The sequence below is a fragment of the Rattus rattus genome, chromosome 12 (assembly GCF_011064425.1).
Source record: "Rattus rattus isolate New Zealand chromosome 12, Rrattus_CSIRO_v1, whole genome shotgun sequence".
In the NCBI taxonomy this organism is placed as follows: Eukaryota; Metazoa; Chordata; class Mammalia; order Rodentia; family Muridae; genus Rattus; species Rattus rattus.
In genome coordinates, this window is record NC_046165.1 from 48222313 (window position 1) to 48246604 (window position 24292).

General features: G+C 47.5%; 1 pseudogene; it reads left to right on the forward strand.

Annotated features, from left to right (window-relative positions):
- Positions 1 to 19086: 19086 nt before the first annotated feature.
- Positions 19087 to 19308, forward strand: LOC116914096 (annotated as a pseudogene).
- The last annotated feature ends 4984 nt before the right edge of the window (positions 19309 to 24292 follow it).

A 24292-nucleotide genomic window follows, 5' to 3' on the forward strand; every position in this document is an offset into this window, starting at 1 on the left:
GGGAGACAGGGGCACTATCATTAAAAATGTCGCATAAGTTTACTCTCCTGTTTTTGCCTGTGGTAAATTAAGGTTGTCTCTACATCTTTGTGAGGTTTTGACCTCCATATCTACGTTAGAGAGAATTTCTATTTGTAGCCTTAGGGGTGAATACAAACTGTAAATGTAAGTTTCTCATTGCTTTAACTTTAAAACATTGGTTGATTTGTGTATGAAAGGATTCAGCTGTCCAGCCTCCAGCCTTCCTCCCTCTCTCTCTCTCTCTCTCTCTGTCTCTCTCTCTACCTCTCTCTCTCTCCCTCTCTCTCTGGTCTCCTCCGTCCACTCCCCTGCCCTCCCTTCTTTCTGCTTCCATTTGTAATCCCAGCACTCAAGAGACTAAGGCAGAAGCATTGCCAGGAGTTCAAGGCCAGCTCTGGCTCCAGACCAGCCTGGACAATAGTATTCGACCTTGTCTCAAATTAAGCAAGCAAAATACATACAAATTAAATATATATGTATAATTTATTATTGCTAACCCTTGATCCTTCTTCTAGCAAAGTTTTTAGGGGCTTCTTTTTCTTTTTGTTTTTTTAAATGTGACTTCATCCAGTTAGTTCCTCTGCAGAGACCTGTCAGTCAGCCGTCTCTCTGTCTCTGGATTTTGCTCCCCCAGGGTTCACAGAAGAGCTCCCACTATTTTTCAGCCTTTGCCATGATGTCCTCCAGTCTGTTGAAGAGGTACTCTTCTACTTTGTCCCTGTTCCTCTCTCTCTCTCTCTCTCTCTCTCTCTCTCTCTCTCTCTCTCTCTCTCTCTCTCCCCCCTTTCCTCTCTTTCCTCCACTCCCCTGCCCCCCCTTCTTTCTGCTTCCATTTCCATAAACACCACAACCAAACACAGCTTGGGGGCGGGAAGGCTTTGTCTGGCTTACAGGCTACATTGCATCATCAAGGGAAGTCGGGGCAGGAACTCAAGGAAGGATCTGGAGTGGGGAACGGAGGCAGCCACTGTGAAAGACGCTGCTCTTCATCTCTGGCTTGCTCAGCTACTTCACTTAGACGCCCAAGTCCACCTGCCCAGGAATGGCACTGCCCACAGTGGGCCAGGCACTTCTGCACAAACTAATAATTAAGAAAATTGTCGAGCAATGTTGGACCTTGCCTTTAATCCATGTACTTCAGAGGCAGAGGCAGTCCCATCTCTGAACTGGAGGCCAGTCTGGTCTACAGAACAAGTTCCAGGACAGCCAGGGCTACAGAGAGAAACCCTTCTCAAAAAACAAAATAATAATAAGGGGACAAAGTATGGAACAGAGCCTGAAGGAAAGGCCATCCAGAGACTGCCCCACTTGGGGATCCATCCCATATACAGACATCAAAACCAGACAATATTTCGAAGGCCAAGACAGGAGCCTGATATAGCTGTGTCCAGAGAGGCTCTGCCAGAGCCTGACAAATACAGATGTGGATGCTTGCAGCCAACCATTGAGCATGGGGACCTCAATAAAGGAGTTAGAGAAAGGATTGAAGGAGCTGAGGGGGTTTGCAACCTCATAGGAAGAACAACAATATCAACCAACCAGACCCCCCAGAGCTCCCAGGGACTAAACCACCAACCAAAGAGTATACATGGAGGGATCAATGGCTCCAGCCCCATATCTAGCAGAGGATGGCATTGTCTGGCATCAATAGGAGAAGCCCTTGGTCCTGTGAAGACTCAATACCTCAGTGTAAGGGAATACCAGGGCGGTGAGGTGGGAGTGGGTGGGTGAATGGGGGAGCACCCTCATAGAAGCAGGGGGAAGGGATATGGGAGAGGGGGGTCCTGGAGGGGAAACCACAAAAGGGAATAACATTTGAAATGTAAATAAAGAAAATATCCACTAAAAAGCAAAATAATAAAAATAATTAAGAAAATGCCTCGTAGATGTGGCCACAGGCCAATCTGATCTTGAGTTGAGGTTTCTTCTTCCCAAGTGGCTGTAAGTTTGTAGCAAGTTGATGGCTGAAGCTCACCGTGACAGGAGCTGTCTCCTGGTACATTCCCGGTCTTAGTTCCATGGTTGTAGAATTTGATCCAATTAAAGGCCACATCACCCAGATGCCTTTACAACTTATGTGTGACCATCAGACAAAGTTCTGGACAACAGGAAGTGAACCAAAGTTATGTTTTCCACTTCCCAAGAATGAGCTTGAACAATGGCAACCCTTTCCCTTTCAGCTCTCCAGAGCCAAACGCCAGCACTGAGATGCCCACCATGCAGATGAGAACAATGTCCAACAATGGCAGAAGCAGAAGGCATCAGGCAACATTGGCATAGCTGCCATGAGTTCAGAGGAGGGCAGGAGAAGGCTCCACCTCTTCCCACCTTTTCCTTCTCCATGTTGCCAAACTGAGGTTTGGAAAGAAGGAGTTTGTCCACTCTCTTCTGTAAAACCCCTAGGAATATGGAGGCTAAGCCAGTACCTCCTGGGACCATTTCCCTCTGCCTCTTCTGCCAGCCAAGTTTCTTTGTATCCACCTGCCTTCTCTCCAATCCAGCCTTGACCGGGTCATGGACACCAATCAGGCAACAACATCGCCTGGGTAATAGCCATTTTGTAGCAATAGCTATATCAGAGGCCCTGTGCAGGCTTATCTGGCTCCAGTAGCGCCTTTTCACATTCCCAGAGGGAACTTACCGGGCTTCTTTTTCTCAGCTTTCCCTGGGGTGTCATTTACTGCACCAAGATGGAAGCCCGGCTTTAGAGATGTCTCCAGAACCTGTGATCTGGGCTGCTCACCGACTTGTTTTCAGGTCACTAGCGTCCCCCTGAAACATTAATACTCTTTGCTGATATCAAAGCCCTTTGAAGTCATCTCGGTTTGCTCGCGACTAGTCCCCATTTGTTGTAAACAGATGATTTTCGTGTCCCTAAGTAGCCTGAGCCAAGGCAGCCAAAAAAGCAAGCTAGCAGTCACCAGCTCAAGCAACAGATGCTTAGAGCCCGCTCAGGTTCCCCGAGGCACAGGGGATACACAGGAGACTGACAGAGAAGGACATGGCTGTCCTACTTTAGTTGGAGGGAGACATACAGGAGAAGGGAAGGGAGAACAGAGAAAATCACCCACCTCAGACTGTGATGTGTACTGTATAAGAAAACACAATCTGGGCTGGAGAAATGGCTCAGCGGTTAAGAGCACTAACTGCTCTTTCAGAGGCCCTGAGCTCGATTCCCAGCAACCACATGGTGGCTCACAACCATCTGGGATCCAGTGCCCTCTTCTGGTGTCTGAAGACAGCTACAGTGTACTCATATACATAAAGTGAACAAATTTAAAAATAAAAGAAAGAAAACACAATCTTCAGGGCTGGGGAGATGGCTCTGCCACACAAGTCTGAGGGCCTGAGTTTGATTCCCAGAACCCACGGAAAAGACTGGAGCAGTGGTGCACATCCATACTCCCCAGCACTGGGGAAGCAGAATAAGAGGATGACCCCTGGGGCTTGCTGGCTAACAAGTCTAGACAGATCAATGAGTTCCAGGTTTTGTGAAAGACTTTAGGTCAAAAAAAATAAGCTGGTTACAGCACTTGTTGTGCAACAGAAAAGACCAGGGCTCAGATTCCTAGAACCTGGGTAAATTCTGGCCAGGCGTGGCAGCCTTCCACTCCATGGAATCCCCGCAGAGGCCAAGGATTGCTGGACAAAGAGCTGAGGATGGGCTTGCTGAATCAGCAGTCGCTGGCTTCAAGTGAGAAACCTCGCCTCAATGTATAGTGTGGAGAACAATCCAGAAAAACAACTGATGTCAACCTCTGGCCCCCACATGCATGCACATGCATACGTATACAAATGCACCTTCACATGTATAAACACACACACACACACACACACACACACACACAAATGAAACCATAGTCTTCCACAGCCAGGGAGACTCTCCAGAGACACTCACTGTTCTGTACAGAGGCTCTGCTAACACAAGGCCAATCCTTGTGATGGCCTGGGGCAAGGAGCAGATGCCGATGTCCTAAGTAATACTGAGGGACAAATAGAAAATACAAGACTACAGTGAAGTAACTATAAGGAAAGAGCATAAGACCCTCAAGAATACATACAGAAATAAAAAGGCTGCCTCCAACTTCCCAACAAGAAAAGAGGAACTGAAGAACCTTCTGGAAAGCAAGGTTCATGCCCACATCCCTGTATCACTTAGAGTCCTCAGCCAATACTTTACCAACACAATTCAGGCAAACACGACAGTGAGTATGGACTGGCCGCCATGCTGAACTATACAGAGTTGAATGTGTGCTTCTCCGTTGCTAGGGAACACCCTTCCTCACAGCACCCAGTGTAAAACTTCTCTTAAGATGCCCAATGTTTAATGTAACAACTTACCCAAGAAGCAGGCCTGGGAATCTGAAAGGGGGCATTGCCCCCATCCTCTTTCTCTGGGCTTTCATCACAGCCTAAAGTCCAACAGCCGCTGTGAGTTTCTGCCAGATTTGTACCATAGATGAGAGGAGTTGTGGAATTCACTCTGCATCTCTGGACTTTAGGAGAACCTCTGAAAGAACCAGAAATACCTCTGGGACTAAGATCAGTCAGATGGCACGTGGAGTCTAGACTCTACCTTCTGTCTGTGTGTGCTAAGTCAGGACAACGTCACTGTTTCTTGTGGCATCGCTGCCGTGTCACAGCCATGATTGCTGGCACATTCCTGGTCAGTCTGTGCTGTGGGTGGGGTTCCATGGAGGAGGGACCATGGCTCCTCTATCCAAGAAACTTAAGGCTGGTGAGTAACAGAGACACCAAGCGAGTAATTTCTGGATGGATGGAGCTATGGAAGTCATAGAGGGAGAAAGCTAGGCCTTGGATGTCTCAGAGTGCTCAACACTCCTCAAAAGACTTGCTGAGGAGGGATGGGGAAAGGGATGTGGGACTAGAAAGATGGCCTCGTGGTTAAGAGCACTGGCATCTCCTCTAGAGGACCCAGATTTGATTCCCAGCTCCCTCATGACATCTTACAACTGTCTACAACTCCATTGCCAGGAGATCTTATGCCCCCTTGAGGCCTCCGTAGGCACTGCATGCACATGGTACACAGATACGCACAGACAAATACGCATACGCGATAGTTTTACTTCCTGATGAACACTGAAGGGAAAGATGGGAGCATCCCACTCCTCCTGGGGCAGGTCCTCCCTCTCATGCTTCTCACCCAGAGTCAAAAAGAGCCTTTGAGCTACGTGGCACAGAACATAACGCACGGCGGTAGGAAGAGCCTAAGACGTGGTTGGAGATGATCTAGACTCCAATCCCAGCTTTGCCACTGGGAAGCCCCTACAAGCTCAGAGGATAATGACTCCCATCCCCACTCCCAGGGTCATCGTGAGGATGCATGAGACCACTTCCGCGAAGATGCTTCTCGGACTTTGCAGCTTTATTCTCCCCGCAACTGCTCTTTCACAAGGCTTTGCCCATTCTGGACCTGAGCGGTTTCTGACACTAACACAGATCCCTGCTTCTTGGACCTTTCGCTACCTACCGCGCCCTCCCATCCTTTCATCTTAGCTTGTGTTTGTTTAAGGTTGGTCTCACGTATTGCCCCGGCAACACGCCGCTTCCTTCACTGCTTCCTCCCAGTGCTCTTTGGTTGGGATTCAAAGAGGTCGCGATACAGGTTAAGGCATCACCCGAAGTTCACTATGTGGAAGTCGACTTAAAACCCAAACCTCGGTCTCTTTCCCATTTTTACAAAGTCCATTTAAGCCAGGTGAAAGCTGTCTCTACGCAGCTGAGGCCAGAAGGACTAGTCTAGCCCTTAGCTTTTCCACGGAGTCAGTCTCACTCAGGGGTAGCCCTAGAAGAACCATCTGGAAGCTATGAGGATCAGGATTCCCCTGAGGGTCAAAGACGAACTTTCAAACCCTCAACAGCGACTGGTCTACTCATCTTCTCCCTCCAAAGCCACCTTAGTGCTCTCAAACCCACCTCAAAACAGGTCTGGCCAAGGTAAGATTGCCCCTTCAGTGCGGCTTCCCTGGCAGCCATCTGTCTAGGCGCTGTCCCCTCAAGGCAGCATGAGCTAGGCCCCCAGGGCATTTGCACCTGGATGTGGCAACTTTGGTTGACTTCCACCTGGTCAGCGTGGTGGCTGATTTCTCCCAGACGGCCAGACGCAGCACAGTTATGACCCTCCGATGACTGGAGTGGGGGTGGCAAACACTGTCACCACCCACTCTGTTCTAAACTGCACAGAGGGCTCTGAATGGGAGCATTTGGAGCAGGACAAGTGTCTTATTGTCCATGTGAGCGCTCCAATGATTGCCAGGTGGCATAATAGTGGAGACCGGGGAGGACTCTTGAGGCTGGCAGCCAGCAGAGGCTGAGAACTAAGCTGGTGTCTACATACAAAGGTGTGAGAACTCAAGCACACAAAAGGAAGTTAGCACCACCTTTTCCTCACTCTAGTTCAGAAGGTCCCTGGGTGATTGCGGTTCCTGACAGGGAACTGGGAGGCAAGGAGGATAGATGGCAAAGGCTGGGTGTTGAAGGGAAAGGAGGGGCAGCCTCCTGGTGTTGGCCACAGAACAAAGCACTATGGAAATGTCTTCCATATGAAGACATATGATGAGGGGGGTGCCAGGGATCCAGCATGCCTGGTGTCTTCATCCCAGAAGCCTCTGCGTCCCCCCGACCAAGGCAGCATGGTCTTCCGAAACATGCTACAAAGAACAGTCCCCTAAGTAATGCAAAGTTTCTTGAGCAAAGACCCAAAACATAAAGGAGTTAAGCCTGCATTTGGGCTCCTGGCCTGTGACCTCTGCTTCACCAAGCCACAGTCTCTCCTCTTAAGTGACTTACGAGCCACCCAAGGAGTGCACACATCGTCACAGACACATGAGTTGTTTGGTTACAATGCAGAACCAAGAAGTTTCCATTTCTTTCAGAGCTTCTTAAATCCATCTGTCCATCTTCCATCACCATTATCAAATGTCACCAAATCCCCAGAGGCTGGAACACAGGTTCATGTATTGGCTGGAATAGGACATATATCAATGGGTTAAAAACAATCTGGAAAATAAGCACTGGCAAGAAAGAAAAAAAAAAAAAAAAACAACAATGTAACTTTTTATTGTCCAAAACAGTCGAGGGGGGCGGAATACAATCATTTCCACTTCCACCATTAGAACCATTAATAGAATTTGTCTTTCCAATCCTGAACACTTGTTTAAATCATAGATCCCTCTAGGTTCTGGCCATGAAAGTTTGAGAATTCTGCTGGTATTCTGGCCATTATTTGCAACTGTTTAAGGATTTCGTTGGAATTATTTAAGAAAATGTCTTTTTCTTTCTATTTTTTTTTCTTCTTTCCAGTATTATGGAAATGTTGACCCGTCAGGATTTACTTAAATCCTCCTTGCTTGTGGGCCTCCAAAGACAAAGCTGTATCCATGGCAACCACAGGAGGACCCAGCAGAAGAGAGCTGTACCCAGACACTAAGCATTATAGCTGTTTACTGATGACTAAGGACTTAAAAGCCTTGAGAGTGGGCCAGACTCCAGGCTGCCCCCATCCTTCCAAGACCAGCGGCTATAATCAGAGACCAAAAAAAAAAAAAAGACGTTTCCCAGCCTTGGGGTTAGAGATGGGCCACTTGCTCCCATGGCTTGGGACAGTACTGCAGGAAATAGTGGGCCTCACTGAGAGGAAAATGGATTAAAGAAAGTCATGGGGGACCCTGGGGCCCTAGAGCACAGGAGCTTTTCCTGCTCAGCTCCAACTAGGGGACAATGGCTTCAGGGGCAGGATCTTCTCCAGATGTGATCCCTTTGGACCTGAGAGGCACGGACAGCCAGAGCAAGCTTAGCTAGAGTTTATATATCCAAGTGGTTTGGGATTTCCCCAGACTCCATGCAATGGGAGCCTTATTCAGTCAGTCTTTTCCATGGGCCAATATAAACCTGGTAATGGCTCCTTGGGCATCAGGAGGCCTGTCTGGCTCGGGATAATTCATCTAAACATCCCACTTGAAGTTCCTTGACTTCCAAACCCTCATAACCAGCCTTACAGAAACTTCCAGACTCAAGCCATATAAGTCATTCAAAGTTAAGCTCCACACACATGTGAGAATTTTGATCCCAGTGTCTGCTACCCAGACCAGGTTGGAGAGAGGGAATCCCGTGTGCAAGTCCTGGGAAGGCTCTTAACTGCCATTGCGTGGGGCGTTAGATGGGAAAGAACCAGTGTGTGATCTCTATAAACTACAAGGGGAACCTGGGGTTTTGTTTTTACTTTTGGTTCGGTTTTTGATAGCTTCTTCCATTTTTCAGGCTAGCCTAGGATTCACGGTATAGCCAAACATCTTTGGCTTGAACTCCCAGGTGCTGGGATTACAGTTACAAGCCACCATGTTTGGCTTGGCTTTTTTTTTCTCTTAGTGGAGAAGGTCGAATACAAGAAAGAGCGGAGGGCAAATGGAAGTCCCTCTGGATACTTCCCAGCTTGCGATGATGGCTCCTAAGGAGGACTGTAGCAACTGGACAGAGTGATACACACCTTCTATCCCAGCACCCAGGGGGCAGAGACAGGTGGATCTGTGTGAGTTTGAGGCCAGCTGGGTCTACATAGTGAGTTCCTGGACAGCCAAAGATACACAGTGAGACCCTGTCCCAAAAAAAGAAAACAGAAAAAGAGGACCGTGGGTCTGTACCGAGGCTTCCAGAGGCTCTGTCACTGCTGAAATTCATCCCTGAGAATGACTCTGGTTCTGAAGGGACAGTCTCAACAGGCCCTAGCTGGTAATTTAAGATTGTCATAACTATCTTGGTCAATAAACTCATAGTGATGGTTTGTTCCCTTTGGCTGTGGGGGGTGGGAGGTAGGAACCATGATAAACACACAAACCCAAGCCAGTTACTTCGTGTGCCAAGTACAGAGTCAATCAAGAAGCAGGAACACACGAACAGTTCTCAATAAATAGCTGAGCTCTGTTTATACCCAAGAAACAATGCTATCCATTTCCTCATACTGCAGATATCAGGACAATTTCCCAGTAACCGATATGATGTTTTCACCTTTAAGTGTAGCACTGACAACCAGGGACAAAGTCACTGAATGTGTATTAGAGACAAACCGAGCCATTGGTCCAGCCTTCTTTTGCTGAGCTAAATCCATATGACGTGAAGTCTGTGTGATGCCAAGGTCCCACACATGCTCTCAGCCCTGAGCAAGCACAAGGGTGTGCTGGGGCCAGCTGGGGTCATCAACCCTGTTGGCCTTAGTTTGTGGCTCTTGCTTTGAGACTTGGGTGGCCAGGCAGATCCTCGAGCGGCCAGCACAGGCTGAGGAGGGGTCAGGCTGCAGGCCAGTTAGCCCACACCACTTTTCCTGCACCCAGGGGCGGGCAGGTGGTCCATCTTCGTATCCTGAAATAAAACTTGCTTGCTGTCTGGCCTGGCACAGGACATGCTGGTTTTGTGATACGCAACTTTCTTACTTAATGGACGTTGCCCAACATTCAGTAAATGCTCTAGATTCTGAAGACGTTTTAGTGCATTACCCTGGTCACCTGGAATCTTTTCATCTAAGTAACTAACTCTTTGTCAAAGTGTAGTCTTTTCTTTCTTCTTTTTTTCTGTTCTTTAAGAAATGAAATCAGGTGGAGCGCTACCGTTCTTCAAATCTTACAGGAGGATAACCAGCAAGGTAACCGAGCCTGGCGATCTGAGTTTGATTCACGGGATCCACATGGTTAGGGAGCTGAGGCCCACAAATTGTCCTCTGACTTCCACATATGGGTCATGACATACACGCATGTGCATATGCACACACACACACACACACACACACACACACACACACACACACACAGGCATACACATGAACAAAAAATAATTGCTGAGCAATGGCTGTGCACATCTTTAATCCCAGCACTCAGAGGCAGAGGCAGGCAGATCTCTGAGTTTGAAGCTATCCTGGTCTACTGAGTGAGTTCAAGGACAGCCAGGGACACACACACACACACACACACACACACACACACACACACACACACACACACACACACACACAAAAACCCCTGTCTCCAAAAAAACAAGTAGTAGAAGTAGTAGCAGTAGTAGTAGTAGTAGTTGTTGTTGTTGTTGTTGTAGTAATTTAATAATAACCTAAGTTATTAGAAAAGGGAGCTTTCGATGTAATTCTTAGGTTTGGAAAGCCTTGGGAAAGTTCATGAAAATGAATTTCTATGTAGAAAATCAAGATCGTTTTACCTCTTACTTAAGTTGTGGCAGAAACAGTGGCATCTTTCACAGACTGAAAAGAGACGGATGTCAGGTAACACAAGTAAAATCATAAAAGGGGGAGTGAAATTCTGTCCACATTGGCTAAGCAGTCATAAAAGCATGATGAAAAGCTTGGCTTCTCAGAGGCAGCCCTTACCCTCCCAGATAGGCTCTCCTGGAGATAACAGAGACACGTGGAATCATTCTGCCGCCAAGATTTCAGACCCAAGAAGTCCGTGTCTGGCCTACTGCTGGATTGTATTCCTCTTTCCTCAAGTTTCTCCTCATCAAAAAAAAAAAAAAAAAAAAAAAAAAAAAAAAAAAAGGCCTACTAGAAAACACACAGCAAGGCCAGGGCGGGAGAGATGGCTTGGTGGTTGGTCACGAGCACTTGCTGCTCTTCTAGAGGACCCAGGCTCAGTTGCCATCGCCATATGGTGACCTCTCAGTGATCTGTAATGCCAGCTCCAAAGGACCCCTCTTCTGGCTCTGCAGACACCAAGCACACATATGGTACACGCATATATGTAACATAAAAAGAAGCAATATTAAAAGTGTTCGCAGCCAGGCACAGTTTCTCTCCTTTAACCCCGGCACTTGGAAGGCAGAGGTAGGCACATCTCTGTGAGCAGCAGGCCAGCCAGGGTTACATAGTGAGTCTTTGTCTCAAAAAAGAAAGAACCCTGGGCTCTATGCTACCTGGGAGTTTGTCACGGTCCTCTTAGTGGGACATGCTCCAGGACAGGAATCTGGTCAGGAGCTAGACCGAACCTTCTGTTCTCAACGATGAGTTTTATCGGGGTTCTGAACTTTGCTACGACGTTATCAGTTGTTCTGTCTGGTGGCACAGTTCACCGCCGCCATGAGTGGTCAGGGCCAATATTTCCAAGCCCTTGGCCCCTTAGCCAAGAAACTGAAATAAAGGCTCGCACCATTTGCAAAGTAGCACGAAAACTTACTCCAAAGCAAAGTGACAGTACAGATCAAAGGGGGACAGGCCATCAAGAGTGACAACGGGTCCGAGAACGAGGGCACTCGGTAGCCCTGATCATTGTTTGGAACTCCCTTTTGTGGGTTTCAAGAGAAGTTGTGTCACCACAGGCTTGGATTACATAAGCCTCTGTTCACCGCACGAGACTTACGAGTTTAGCCATAAGAATGCCCAGATGTACCTGGGCATAAAGACAGTAGGCAGGGAATTCTCCCTAAGCATCACTCAAAGGACATAGTTCGCTTTATTGACCATGCACCCTAATCTAGTTCAGGCCAGATCAGCCCATCGCTCTTGGTTTCTGTGACACTTAATAGACATGAGGCACTGTCAAAGGGTTACTAAAGGCAGTAACGTATTCCCATCGTTTAAAGTAGGTATGTACAGGAGCTGGGGAGAGGGCTCAGCAGTCAAGAGCACCCTGGATGCTCTTCCAGAGGACCTGGATTTGATTCTAGCACCCAAATAGCAACTCACAACTGTCTTAGTTCTATGGAATTTGATGCCCTCTTCTGGCTTGAGTGGACACCAGACACACACATGGTGCACAGACATACATGCAGGCAAAGAATCCATCCCCAAAAATAAGTAAATGCTTTAATGAAAGGAAAAAAGCAGGTATATATGCAGGGGTCCTAGTTGCCAACAAGTTCCTAAGTGCATTGTTCAGAGAGGGGAATGTGTACGCAGTACATGCAGGCGAGGGTCCGAAGTTCTAAACATGCTGTTAGAAAAGGGGGTGCAGTGTGTGGCTTAAGCCAAGCTTTGGTTGCTAAGATACCCCCTATGCTGCTGTGTGCTTCAGAAGGGCCCTACAGACCAGTCTGTATGCAGCATACTGACCACAACAATTTACCAGTGTCCGTGAATGCAGGACAGGAAGCCCACATCAGCCTCCCTGCCAGAGAGAGCAATTGGCTTCCTAGTAGGGAGTAACGGGCTGCAAAGGGCCTGTAAAGGGGCCATACTCCATGGCTCCCTTGGCATACAAAGGAAGACCACAGTTGTCCACCGGGTTGAGCATCCAGACCCATACACCTCAGGTGGATCCCAGTGTGAGCTGCCTGGGTGCCCATCGGTTCCTGTCATTGCTTTGGGTGATTTGTTTCTTTGTCCCTAGCTCAGGTTTAACAGCTGCTGGAGAGATTCTGAGGATGGAAGGTATACCCAACACAGGAGGCTTTTGCAAGTTCCTGTCTTCGATTTGTTCTCCGACTTTTGTTTGAGCCGTAAGCTACTGACTCAAGTAAATTAAGCTCAATGACCAGAGGCTGAGCAGAAGGCAGGGCACTGGGGGGACTGTCATGGCCCCTGATTCTCTCACCCTGGACCTGCCAACTGAATACAGCATCCCTGGCAAGAGTCCCAAACTGCTGGGCTTTTCTTTTCTTTTCTTTTTTAAAGCAATCGGATCTAGTCCAAGACTCTTGGCTACATCCACTAGGCCTGTAGACGCACAAAAGCTGGTCCTCATTGTAACTGGTTGCTCTGCACTGGGCTCTGGGCTTGGAACCCAGCCTTCAGCACTTGGCCTTGTAACCTGAGCTCACACTCCCTTTCTGGCAAGGAAACTGTGGAAAATTCCCCATCTTCTGAGAGCCGGCTAGATTTCCTAGCATTTCTATGAAGCTCTCTCCCTGTAACCATTTTAAAAACACTAACCATCCTCAGCTCTGACATCTAATCCAGTAAACCCTGGGGCAGGGAGGACAAAGAACCAGGCCTGTATCTCAGTGGGGAGCTTGATTTAGGAATTTACAATAAACTTGGCTTAAGTTAAAGTGAATGTTTCAACTTGGACCCTGTGCAGACATTGGCAGGGTCGATTTCTTGGGGAAACTGTAAAGCCCACATCACCTTTCTTTGCATCACCATTATAATTAGCTGTGGTTATGGGCAGTCACTAGTTATATAGAGAAATCAGTTGGGGAAAGGAGGTGTCCTGTAACCTTGGAGCAACCTCACCTTTTACACAGACTTTCGAGTGAGTGTGTGTGTGTGACTGTGACTTTGAGAGAATTCTGCGCTTTCTTCCAAAACTTGTTTTCCTCTTCCAATCTCCTTTCCTCTCTTCTCCTCTTGTCTCTGCCTTCCCTCATGAGACAGGGTCTCTCTACTTAGCCCCGGCTGTCCTGGAACTCACTTTGTAGACCAGCAAGCTGGCCTTGAAATCATAGAGACCCTCTGCCCCTGCCCCTGCCCCTGCCCCTGCCCCTGCCCCTGCCCCTGCCCCTGCCCCCTGCCCCTGCCCTGCCCCTGCCCCTGCCCCTGCCCCTGCCCCTGCCCCTGCCCCTGCCCCCTGCCCCCTGCCTCTGCCTCCAGAGTGTGGAGATCAAAGGTGTGCACCACGATGCCAAGTTCAATCCATTTCTTCAGGAAAAGAAAAAGAAGAAGAAGAGAAAGATGAGAAGGGAGGAGGTGAAAGGGAGGCTGAGAGAAAAATATGGAAGAAGAGAAGGGAAAAGAGAAGGAAGAGGAGGGACAGGAGAAAGAGAAACCCAATAGCAGCCATGGCGTCTCCTTGATAGCCACTGTGAAGATGGTGATGCAGGGGCTGGAGAGACGGCTCAGTGGTTAACAGCACTGACTGCTCTTCCTGCAGGGCTCAACTCCTAGCACCTCACATGGTGCCTCACAGCCAACTGGGGCTCCGGTTCCAGGGTATCCATTGCCCTCTTTTAGCTTCTGTGAGCACTGGGCATGCACATGGCACTGGGCACGCAGGCGGAACACTCGTATACATAACGTAGTAAAGTAATGAACTGAAAAGAACTAAGCCAGTAGATCAGGCTTCTTTGCAATGGGCGCACGAGGGTTCCTACCTTCCCATTCACCCGCCCAGCCCTAGTGTCATCTCCTTTTCAAACTAACCTTTGGAAATTTAAAAAAATTCAAATAAATATGTATATAAAAGCCAGATCCAGAAATAGGTAAAAACCCAAATGGCTACAAAAGAAGTACTGAGTTTGGCCCTTTTCCTCCTCTTGGTGGCAATTTAAGGACTGTAGAGAGAGCCTTTCGCAACCACTGGAAAAGCCTTGGGGAGTCAGGCATGCAGGTTCCACCCCACCTTCCCTCGTTCTGCCTTCTAGGCCTAGGCTGAACACGGGCTCCCCAGAGCAGAGCTCTTCTTTCTGGTTTCTTTGATAAACTCACTTCCCAAGGAATGGCCAGGCTGGCTGCTAGGATTCTCTTCCCAGCCCAAGACCTGATTACCTTCATCAGCACTGAATCAAGTGAACGATTTATGTCTCTTATATTCTGTTGAAAACTGACCCCTGGGGGTTGGGGATTTAGCTCAGTGGTAGAGCGCTTGCCTAGGAAGCGCAAGGCCCTGGGTTCGGTCCCCAGCTCTGGAAAAAAAAGAACCAAAAAAAAAAAAAAGAAAAAAAGTGACCCCTGGATCCTTGAACCAAAGCACAACGACTGCAAACATAATTACCTATTCATTTCCCCAAAGCTGGAAAGTTAACCTGAGTGTAAGGGAGAAATTACAACTCATGTAATTCTGCCATTTTCAAATGGCCATTCCTGCCATTTGGGTGGATTTTCCTTCCTGCTTTTATTATGGGATGCTTACTTATAAACACATATTAATAAGTAACATGAATCTCCATCTAATTATGCAAACAGTTTAGCATCCTGGTTTCCCCCATGTAATTAAGTGATTGACTATAAACAGCCCTGGCCAAACAACATTTTGTCATCTAGAAGTACCTGCCGTTCATCCACTACAGGTCCTACTGTATTAAAATACTGCTGTACAGGGGGACTGGGGGCGGGCGGAGAGTACTTATCATTGCTAACATTAGCTTGACAGGAACTAGACTTGCCTAGAAGACAAACCTCTGGGCATGCCTGTGAGGGACTTTCTAAACTTCATAATGGAGGTGGGAGAACCCATTCTAAGTGTAGGCATTCTGTAGGTTGAGGTCCTACTGGCTAAGCAGGAGAGAGGGTGGTCACTCATCTCTCTCTCTTCCTGACTGGGAACACATCCTTTCCCACCATGAAGAAATGCAGCAATGGTTCTCAGCCTGCGGGTCGAGACCTCTTAGGGGTGGCAGATCAGGTAATCTATCTACATATCAGATATTTACATTACGATCCATAATAGTAGCAAAATTACAACAATAAAATTGCAGCAAAATAATTTGATGGCTGGGGGTTGCCCCAACATGAGGAACTGTATTAGTGGATCACAGTGTTGGGAAGGAAATGTTGGATCCATTGAACTATGTACACTCTGGAGCCATGAGCCAGAGGGACCTTCTCCTTCTTTAAGTCCCATTTGTCAATATTTTCTTACAGCAACTAGAAAGGTGATAGTGTTCCTTTGCAAATCTATATCTTTACCCTCGGATACTTGTGTATCGAAGATGTCAATTCTCGAAGTAGATGTCAATTCTAGAAGTAGGTGCAAGCCGGAAACATGATGGCTCTCGGCGAGTACAATATGTTCAACGCGGGTGAAATAATGAACACGCAAGGATCTGTGTCCCAGCATCAAAGCTCCTGGCTTGCAAAACTATCACTGGGTCTTTAGTGAGTCAAAGGTTCTCATACAGTATAACAGGATCAGAATGGACTGGAAAATTTGGTGTCTCAATTACCCAAGGCTTGTTTAAAAAAAAAAAAAAAACAAAACAGAAAAGCCAGAGCAAAAACAAAACCAAGCAGAACAGAGATCCTGGTGACTCATGACACTTTCACACAAATTATAAAAACTCACACCTTCCTCCGGATACTCGCCTGCTTCTACACATAGTCACGATAAAGGTCAAATCTATAGTGGGTGTGATGGGACTGGAGGCCACCCTAGCTCTGGGTGTCCATTCAGCCCTCTAAGGTGACTGCCACTGCGAGTCACCACGTACAAGACCCCATGGCCAAGAGGTTGCTTCTCACTCCTGCCGCTGCACAGATTCCCCGGCCTCCGCCCACCACCACCCACTGCTCAGAACAGCCAGCGCTGTTCAGTTAGAAAACCCCTGAGCTTCCGAAGCGCCGGGCAATTAGGACGCCGGTAGGTGTCTGCTTTCACAGGTGTCCCAGCCTGTATTTCCTGTTCTCTAGCTTGCTCCATTTACACGGCCCAGCAGCGCCTCGGATGTGTCAGGGAGAACAGAGCTCATCCTCTCTGCCCCACTTCTCTGCCTCTCTGGGGATGCTTATCATTTTGGGGCTGTCAACAATCATGCCTTCCCTTCACACCCCACCGCCCAGCTGTTGCCAAATTCTGATTATTCCTCCTGCACCTCCCACCCCGCGCTGCTCTCTCTGCCTCCCCTGAATCTATTAACCTCAATCAGGATGTTAATGGAAAATTACCCCTGCTTCTGATCACTGTCAGGTTTGCTATTCCTACACAGAACTGAGTGGACGCGTTTGATGCATACACAGTCTCCCATCCTGTTCTACGCTCCTACCTCCCCCTTCTTAGACCTCAGACAGAAAAACAGCATCGAGGGGAGAGGCACACAGAAGCCAGACATGAGTGTGAACCCATTGTCTTTGCCGGGTAGACTTGCTAAGCCTAGGGGAGTCAGGGCGAAAGGTGATGCCTCGGGATTGGTTGTGGGAGTCGAGCGGATGCAGGTAAACACCCCCTCCCCCACCACCACTCCCGCTAACAAGGCAGGGTCCCCAGGTGTGCTGTCCAGGGCTGCAAAATTCTGACAAAAGCTGGACATTGTCACTCAAAACAGTGTTCCAACTCTGGGACTTTGCTTTTGTGCCTCTAGTGGAAGTGACCCTTCAAACTAACCTGTGCTCCGAGGGGACGGAAGTTCCCACAAGGCACCACTGCCTCCATTGTAAGACTCAGAGGATGTCACCGTGAAGCAGCCAGCTACATGGCAATTGCCTCAGGGGGAAAAATCTGCTATTCTTTCCCTTCTCGCCCCCTTCAGAGACTTCCCCTTAGAAAGCCTAGGGAATAGATGAGATTCAAGGGTGAGCATGTCCAAGGCCTTCGTTGAGCTACTGTCCTGCACACTTGCCTTCCTCTCTCTTCTGTGTCCCTTAAGAAGAAATCTAGGGGCCAGTGAGATGGCTCAGAGGGTTAAGGTGCTTGCCACCAAGTCTGATGATCTGAGTTCAATCCCTCAGACTCACATGAAAACCAACTTGGAGGAGCAAGTTGTCCTTAGATCCCAAGACAGGTGCTCCAGGGTGCATACACACAAATGCATCCACTCCCTAAATATCCATATTACAGCTTCCAGTAAATTCTGAAACATCACCAAACTGGGAGGTGGTTCTAGGATCCTCTTAAAACAGCAGTTGGTGCCGGGGGTGGTGGCACCCAGCCCCAAATCCCCTGTGACCCCAGACTTCAGGAGGTAGAGGAAGGCAGACCTTTGTGAGACTGAGAGCAGCCTGGTCTACACAGTGAGTTCCACCCTACCCCTACCCCACCCCCACCCCTACCCCTACCCCTAACCCTACACAGAGTGAGTTCCAGGGCCCCGATACCTGGAGAAACCCTGTCTTGAAAAACAAAGAAACAACAACAATAACAACAGCACAATCTCTCCTCTTCCCACCAAAGGGTGACTTAGGCTGACCACAGCAGGCAGGCCAGCAGATGCAAGCATGCTGGTGCCCAGGGGACGTCGTCCTGGCCCTGGAACTGTCCCCACAATCCTGCTCCGAGGGTTTCTTCCACCTCCAGCCCTGCAGTTCCCACTGGTGTCACTCAGATCGGCACCAGCGTGTGATTCGTTCACTGCAGTGTGGGTTGAATAAATGATCACCCGAGCATAAAGAATATTCAAATGTGTGTCTTCCCAGCACCAGTTATCCAGCTTATTGTTCCCCACATTATTTTTATTGTGCTATAAGTCACACACCATAAAATCTGTTCTTAATTCAAGGATTTTTCTTAAGTGTCTTTAAATCGCCACTCTATAATTTCTCTGGCTTACTTTAGTTCCTGTTTCTCTTTCCCCTCCACCATGGGTTTCGATGGGAACTGCCAACCACAATATCCAGCATGAAACAAACCAGGAAAGGTACAGGACCCAGTGAGATGGCCTTCGTCTGCAGACCTTTGTTCTCAACAAAAACTGAGAAAAATAAAACCTCCTGGGAGGGCAGCCTACGAGTCCTGGGACAATGACGCGCTGAGCTCTTGCTGTTAGAAACTGGTCCGTACTGTGTGGAGGACTCTCAGAGAGGGAGGGAGGAATGGCTGTCTCTGGTCATTCCCAAGACTAGCCATAACTTCCCAACCTCCATTTATTAATGTAAACTAATGATTCTCTCTCTGATCAATCTAGTCCCAAGGCTTTCTTTAACCCAGAACCATGAATAAAAACCCCTGTCTTCCTCACCCACTGCTTAATGCACAGTTATTAGGACGTGACCTTTGATGTAAAACCTAGGCTTAGACGAGATGAGCATGGGAAGAGAGGTACCGGAGACACTAAAGGCGTCAGAGGAACTGGGCTTTGACTGGAGAGTTAAGGAAGCATCAGGAAAGAGATCATGTTTGTCTTAGGATGGATATGCCACAGAAGGAGAAAGGGCACAAGAGAATTCTGGACGGTGGGAAACTGGGCAAAGGTCAAATACAGGAAACAATGTGAAATCAAGCAGAATCTGGGTGCGAGGAGGGGAGAGGTAGATCCTGGGTCACCTGGGAAAGTGACCGTCTCCCGTCTTCCCAGAGCAGGGAAGGAGGAATTGCAGGTCGATGGAGCTAGGGAAGCCAGTGTCGCAGCTCTTGCAGCTGTGCAGGGAGGGCATAAGGGCACAGTTAACAGGGGAATCAAGATGTGAATGCTAGCCTTCCTTTGCCGTTGTGCTGAGCTCACTGAAGATTCGCCAGGAGCAAAGCCCACCCTCCCGAACTGAAGAAGTTTATGGACAGGAAGTTATCACTGAAGTTAAACGGCGTCAGGCATGTATGAGGAATACTGCGGGGCTGTGATCCCTTTATGAACCTTGTGATTGATGAGTGTGTGGAGATGGCAACCAGTGGGCAACAGAACAACATCAGGACAGTGCTCATCCAAGGAAACAGCATCGTCATGTTAGAAGCCTTGGAAAGAGTCTAACCAGTGTTCAGCAGTGTGTCCACATCCCTCCCCAAAGGCATGCTTGATTGTGATGTAGAATTAGGTCATGTACATTTTCATATGAAACTTTTTGCTAAATAAACTTTTGTGATACTCAGAGGGGGGGAAAAGATGTGAATGCTATCAAGAGGTGGCAATGAAAGTGTCCTCCTGGCAGCAGATCAGTGTGATGGTGGTGATGGTGGTGTGATGGTAATGGTGGTGGTGGTTATGGTGGTGGTGGTGGAGGTGGTGGTAGTGGAGATGGTAGTGGTGGTTATGGTGGAGGTGGTGATGGTGGTAGTGATGGTAATGGTGGTGGTGGTGGTGGTTATGGTGGTGGTGGTGGTAGTGATGGTAATGGTGGTGGTGGTGGTGTGGTGGTGGTGGTGGTGGTGGTGGTGGTGGTTATGGTGGTGGTGGTGGTGGTGGTGGTGGTGGTGGTGGTGGTGGTGGTGGTGGTGGTGGTGGTGGTGGTTGGTGGTGTTGGTGGTAGTGGTGGTGGTGGTGGTGGTGGTGGTGGTGGTGGTGGTGGTGGTGGTGGTGGTGGTGGTGGTGGTGGTGGGTGGTGGTGGTGGTGGTGGTGGTGGTGGTGGTTGTGGTGGTGGTGGTGGTGGTGGTGATGGTGGTGGTGGTGGTGGTGGTGGTGGTGGTGGTGGTGGTGGTGGTGGTGGTGGTGGTGGTGGTGGTGGTGGTGGTGGTGGTGGTGGTGGTGGTGGTGGTGGTGGTGGTGGTGATGGTGGTGGTGGTGGTGGTGATGGTAGTGGTGGTGGTGGTGATGGTGGTGGTGGTGGTGGTAGTGATGGCTGCTAGCACTCTCTGGCCTTCAACCAAGCCAAACACATATTATCTCTTTAAATCCTTAAAACCCATGGAGTGAATCCTATTAGATCCCCACTTTAGAGATGGAGAAAATGGAGGACTGAAAGATGAAGAAGAACCCAGATGACCTCTTGAACAATAAGGAAAAGGCCAGGGGACACTGAGGAGGAAGGTGACTTTTGAAGCTGAGCTTCTTGTCTGCCACACACACAGGAAGGACCCTTCCTACACTCGCTTAGGGACAACAAGACACAACACCCCAGGCTTTCTTAAGTCAGGGTAGGAGCCTTGCCTGCTCCCCACATCCACCATGCCTGTCCCTCTGTGACAAAAGGAAATTAGATTCATCCAATAACTTTGTTTTTCATGAAGTAATGGGGGTGATTACCCTGTGGCCTTGTAGGTGTTTGCAAATTGAATTTTGATTATTTGTTCCAGTGATTTTCCAACTATTCAGTGTTTTTCCTAGTCAGAGTCCCCACGTTAGGGAGTTAATTTTCATATGCATCCTCCCTTTCCTGTGCCTGTGTGGAGTGTTAATGCTGTGATTATATAGGATGCTTGTGTGAGGCATCAGGCAAACTCTCAGGGAACACACAGAGGATACCTTTAAGTCTACTTATTGAGGTGTATAAAACAAAGTCCCTCAGAGTTTGTGACTATGTGCAAAAAAGCAAATGTATTGAGAAATACAGTTAGCTCAAATGCCCCAAATCAATTTGGTTCATTAATTTAAAAAACAAACAAACAAAACCAACCAAACAAACAAAAAACAAATATCCTGATTTGGGAGCTCAGAGTCCACTGGTAAATTCACTACTATTATTTTGCTAAATGAACAAAGCATCAATCTGCTGTCTTTTTTTTTTGTTTGTTTGTTTGTTTTTTTGTTTGTTTTTTTCCCCGGAGTTGGGGACCGAACCTAGGGCCTTGTGCTTGCTAGGCAAGCGCTCTACCACTGAGCTAAATCCCCACCCCCCAACCTGCTGTCTTAATTCTTATCTGTATACTTGTAGATTAGCTCAGACCTCATCAGAGCAGCTTCTTGGTGTGGTGGACAGTGTTAGTGCAGAAACTCACGACTGGTCAAATACAGAAGGTATTTGTAGAGTGCATCACCACAGATGGGACATTGACAGCACAGCCTCTTTCCACAAGGCTCAGAGAACATTTTAGAAGAGGGGCCAAAAGATTGTAAGAGCCATGGGCTGGAGAGATGGCTCAGAGGTTAAGAGCACCCGACTACTCTTCCAGAGGTCCTGAGTTCAATTCCCAGCAACCACATGGTGGCTCACAACCATCTGTAAAGAGATCTGATGCCCTCTTCTGGTGTATCTGAAGACAGCTAAAGTGTACTTATATATAATAAATGAATAAATCTTCAAAAAAAAAAAAAGACAATTAAAAAAAAAAAGATTGTAAGAGCCAGAAATCTGGGAGAACCAGAGCTGGTGTTTTCTGAACCACAGATCCATGAACTATCAGCACCTGTGGTAGCCTGCACAAGACATATACAAGGTCAGGCCAATCAGCATTCCAGCGTGGATGGGGGAGGGGATCCTGAGTCCTCGCTCTGAGCTGAGGAACTACTGACAGTTTATGGTTTCTGGGGAAGGGAGAGTCTGTGTTCCTTAAGCATGTGGCCCCTGGTAGGCTGGTCATGCTCCAGTAGATGTTCCCACACCCATGAGTATATGGAGACCACAACTGGACTTTGTAGGTCATTTAAAAAATAAAAAGACCCAAAGTTGGGTAGGGGTGACAGGGTGGGAGTGGATCTGGGAGGAATTTAGGGTATGATTAGTGGGTACATATGATCGAATTATAATGAATACATGTATAAAATTCTCAAGGAATTAATAAAATCTTGTTTTTAAAAATAAAAAAAAATTTAAAGGCCAAACAAAAAATAAAATTATCATGTCTGTGTAGTTACGGTGTGACCATGGACCACAGTGTGAACATGGACTGAGTAATGGTCATGTAGTTATTATCGTGTCGGTGTAGTTACAGTGTGAACATGGGCTGAATGAAAAATTCAAATGACTTCAAAATTCATCTTCTGTGGTACTCAATCATGTAGGAATTCGAATTTGGTGGAGTCTGCCATGCTTTGAGAATCTTCTCTTGGGCTCATATATAATCCAATGCCTACTGCCACGTGTTAACTTAAAACAACCACCTTGATTAAAGGTGGGACCTTCAGGGGACAATTACAGTTACAGAACATCATCAAAGTAGTGTCCCCTGACAACTAGTCTCATCTGATCTGGAAACCAAGTAGATCTGGTTAGGCCTGGCTAACACTTGGAGGGGAGAGGCAGCACCCATTATTGGAGACAGGCTGCGAGTGCAGTGGGGAAGGGGCGAGAAGAAGCGAACACGTCTCTTGCTGTGCGCTAGTCTACATCTCTTGGACTCGGTTAGCAAGAAGGCCAGCTTAAGGGAGTTACTCTACCTCGAACTTCCAGACCCCAAAACTGAACTGCATAAATCACATTCTTACTTATGCTCCACTAACAAAGAACAGAGTAATATACAATCTACAGTCTAGTACTGGCTGGATGTGGTGCACACACCTTTAACCCTAGCACTCGGGAAGCAGAAGCGAGAAGATCTGAGTTCAAGGACAGCCTTGTCTACAGTGTTTCAGGACACAGGGCTACACAGAGAAACCCTGTCTCAGAGAGGGAGAGAAATAAGGCTAGTTCTTGAGAATCATATCATGAGCCAAACGTAGGGCTTAATTAAAAAATACAAAAGGCTCTTCCACTTCGAAAAATTAATGAATTCAAAGATTGGTTTGAGGATGACTAATGGAAATTATGGCAAAGTTCCTGCAAAACAAAAGCCCATAAAGATGCCAAACAGAACTTAAGTAGCCATCTCCCTGCAGGGTGAAACCCCTTCGTCCTATTAAGTGCTGTGGCAAGTGTCACCTGTGCTTTGGGTCCCTTAAACATTACAAGCATCCAGAGACAGTTTTTCCCCCTAAATCCGCAAGGCCAAAATAGTGTTTTATGGAAATAAGTGGTGAATACAAGGGGCAGATCTATCAGTGTTGTTGGAACAGAGCTCACCCACCTTTTGAAAGCAAGATTTAAACCAAAACGGTTCCTACCACAAGTTCTTGTCATCAACGATTGTTGTCCCCTCCCTCTGTGCCCAGGAACACTGATGACTTTTGTATCAGGCAGGAATCTCTGAAGGAGCAGAACTAATTGTGAGTGTGTGTGTGTGTGTGTGTGTGTGTGTGTTTGTGTTTATGTATATGTGTATCTCTATGTGTTTGTATGCATGCATGTGTCTTTGTGTATGTGTCTGTATATGAGTTTATGTTTGTATGTGTGCGTGTGTGTGTGTGTGTGTGTGTGGTATCTGTCTTTCCGTCTGTCTTTATATGTCTGTGTGTATGTATCTATCTGTGTGTGTATGTGTCTGTGTGTGTCTCTGAGTTTATGTCTGTATATGTATGTGTGTCTAAGTATGTGTATGTGTGTCTGTTTTCTATATATGTATATGTGTATGTATGTGTCTGTTTGTCTGTGTAAGTGTAGGTGTAGCACTAAATAATGAAAAAGTATGCACCATCCCACAGTAGCGCGGGCTGCTCTCTGCTGCCTCCATGGCTAGCTTCATGTAGCGACCGCCCATCTCATGGTTAGCTGTCTCAAATCCCTGAAACCCAGTAGAATCAAAACTCTAGAGACTTGTAATTTATCAGTCAGATTCATATCAGTAAACTCTCACCCCACAAAAGGCCCAAAGAACTCAGAGTCACCTGATATTGATATAAGCTGTCCCCTTAGATTAGACAAATTATCCTATAATAATCCATCCCTTATATGATATTCATAGCTACCTGTGGCTATTTAAAGCCACACAGATCCGGGTTGTTCTTTTCTTCCTCTATTTTCCTTCTTCTCTCTCTCTCCCTCCTATCTCTCCCACTTCTCAAAAACTCTCAGCCCACCCTCCTTTTCTACTGTCCCATCACAGGCTCTAGCCTTGTCTTTCACCTGCCCTCACCTGCTTCCAGACAGCAATCTATGTGTAGGTACATGAGTTTATATCTGTATGTGCGTGTTTGTCTGAGTATGTGTGTATCTGCGTGTCTGTGTATTTCTGTGTCTATGTTGAGGAAAAGGAGACATAAATGGCC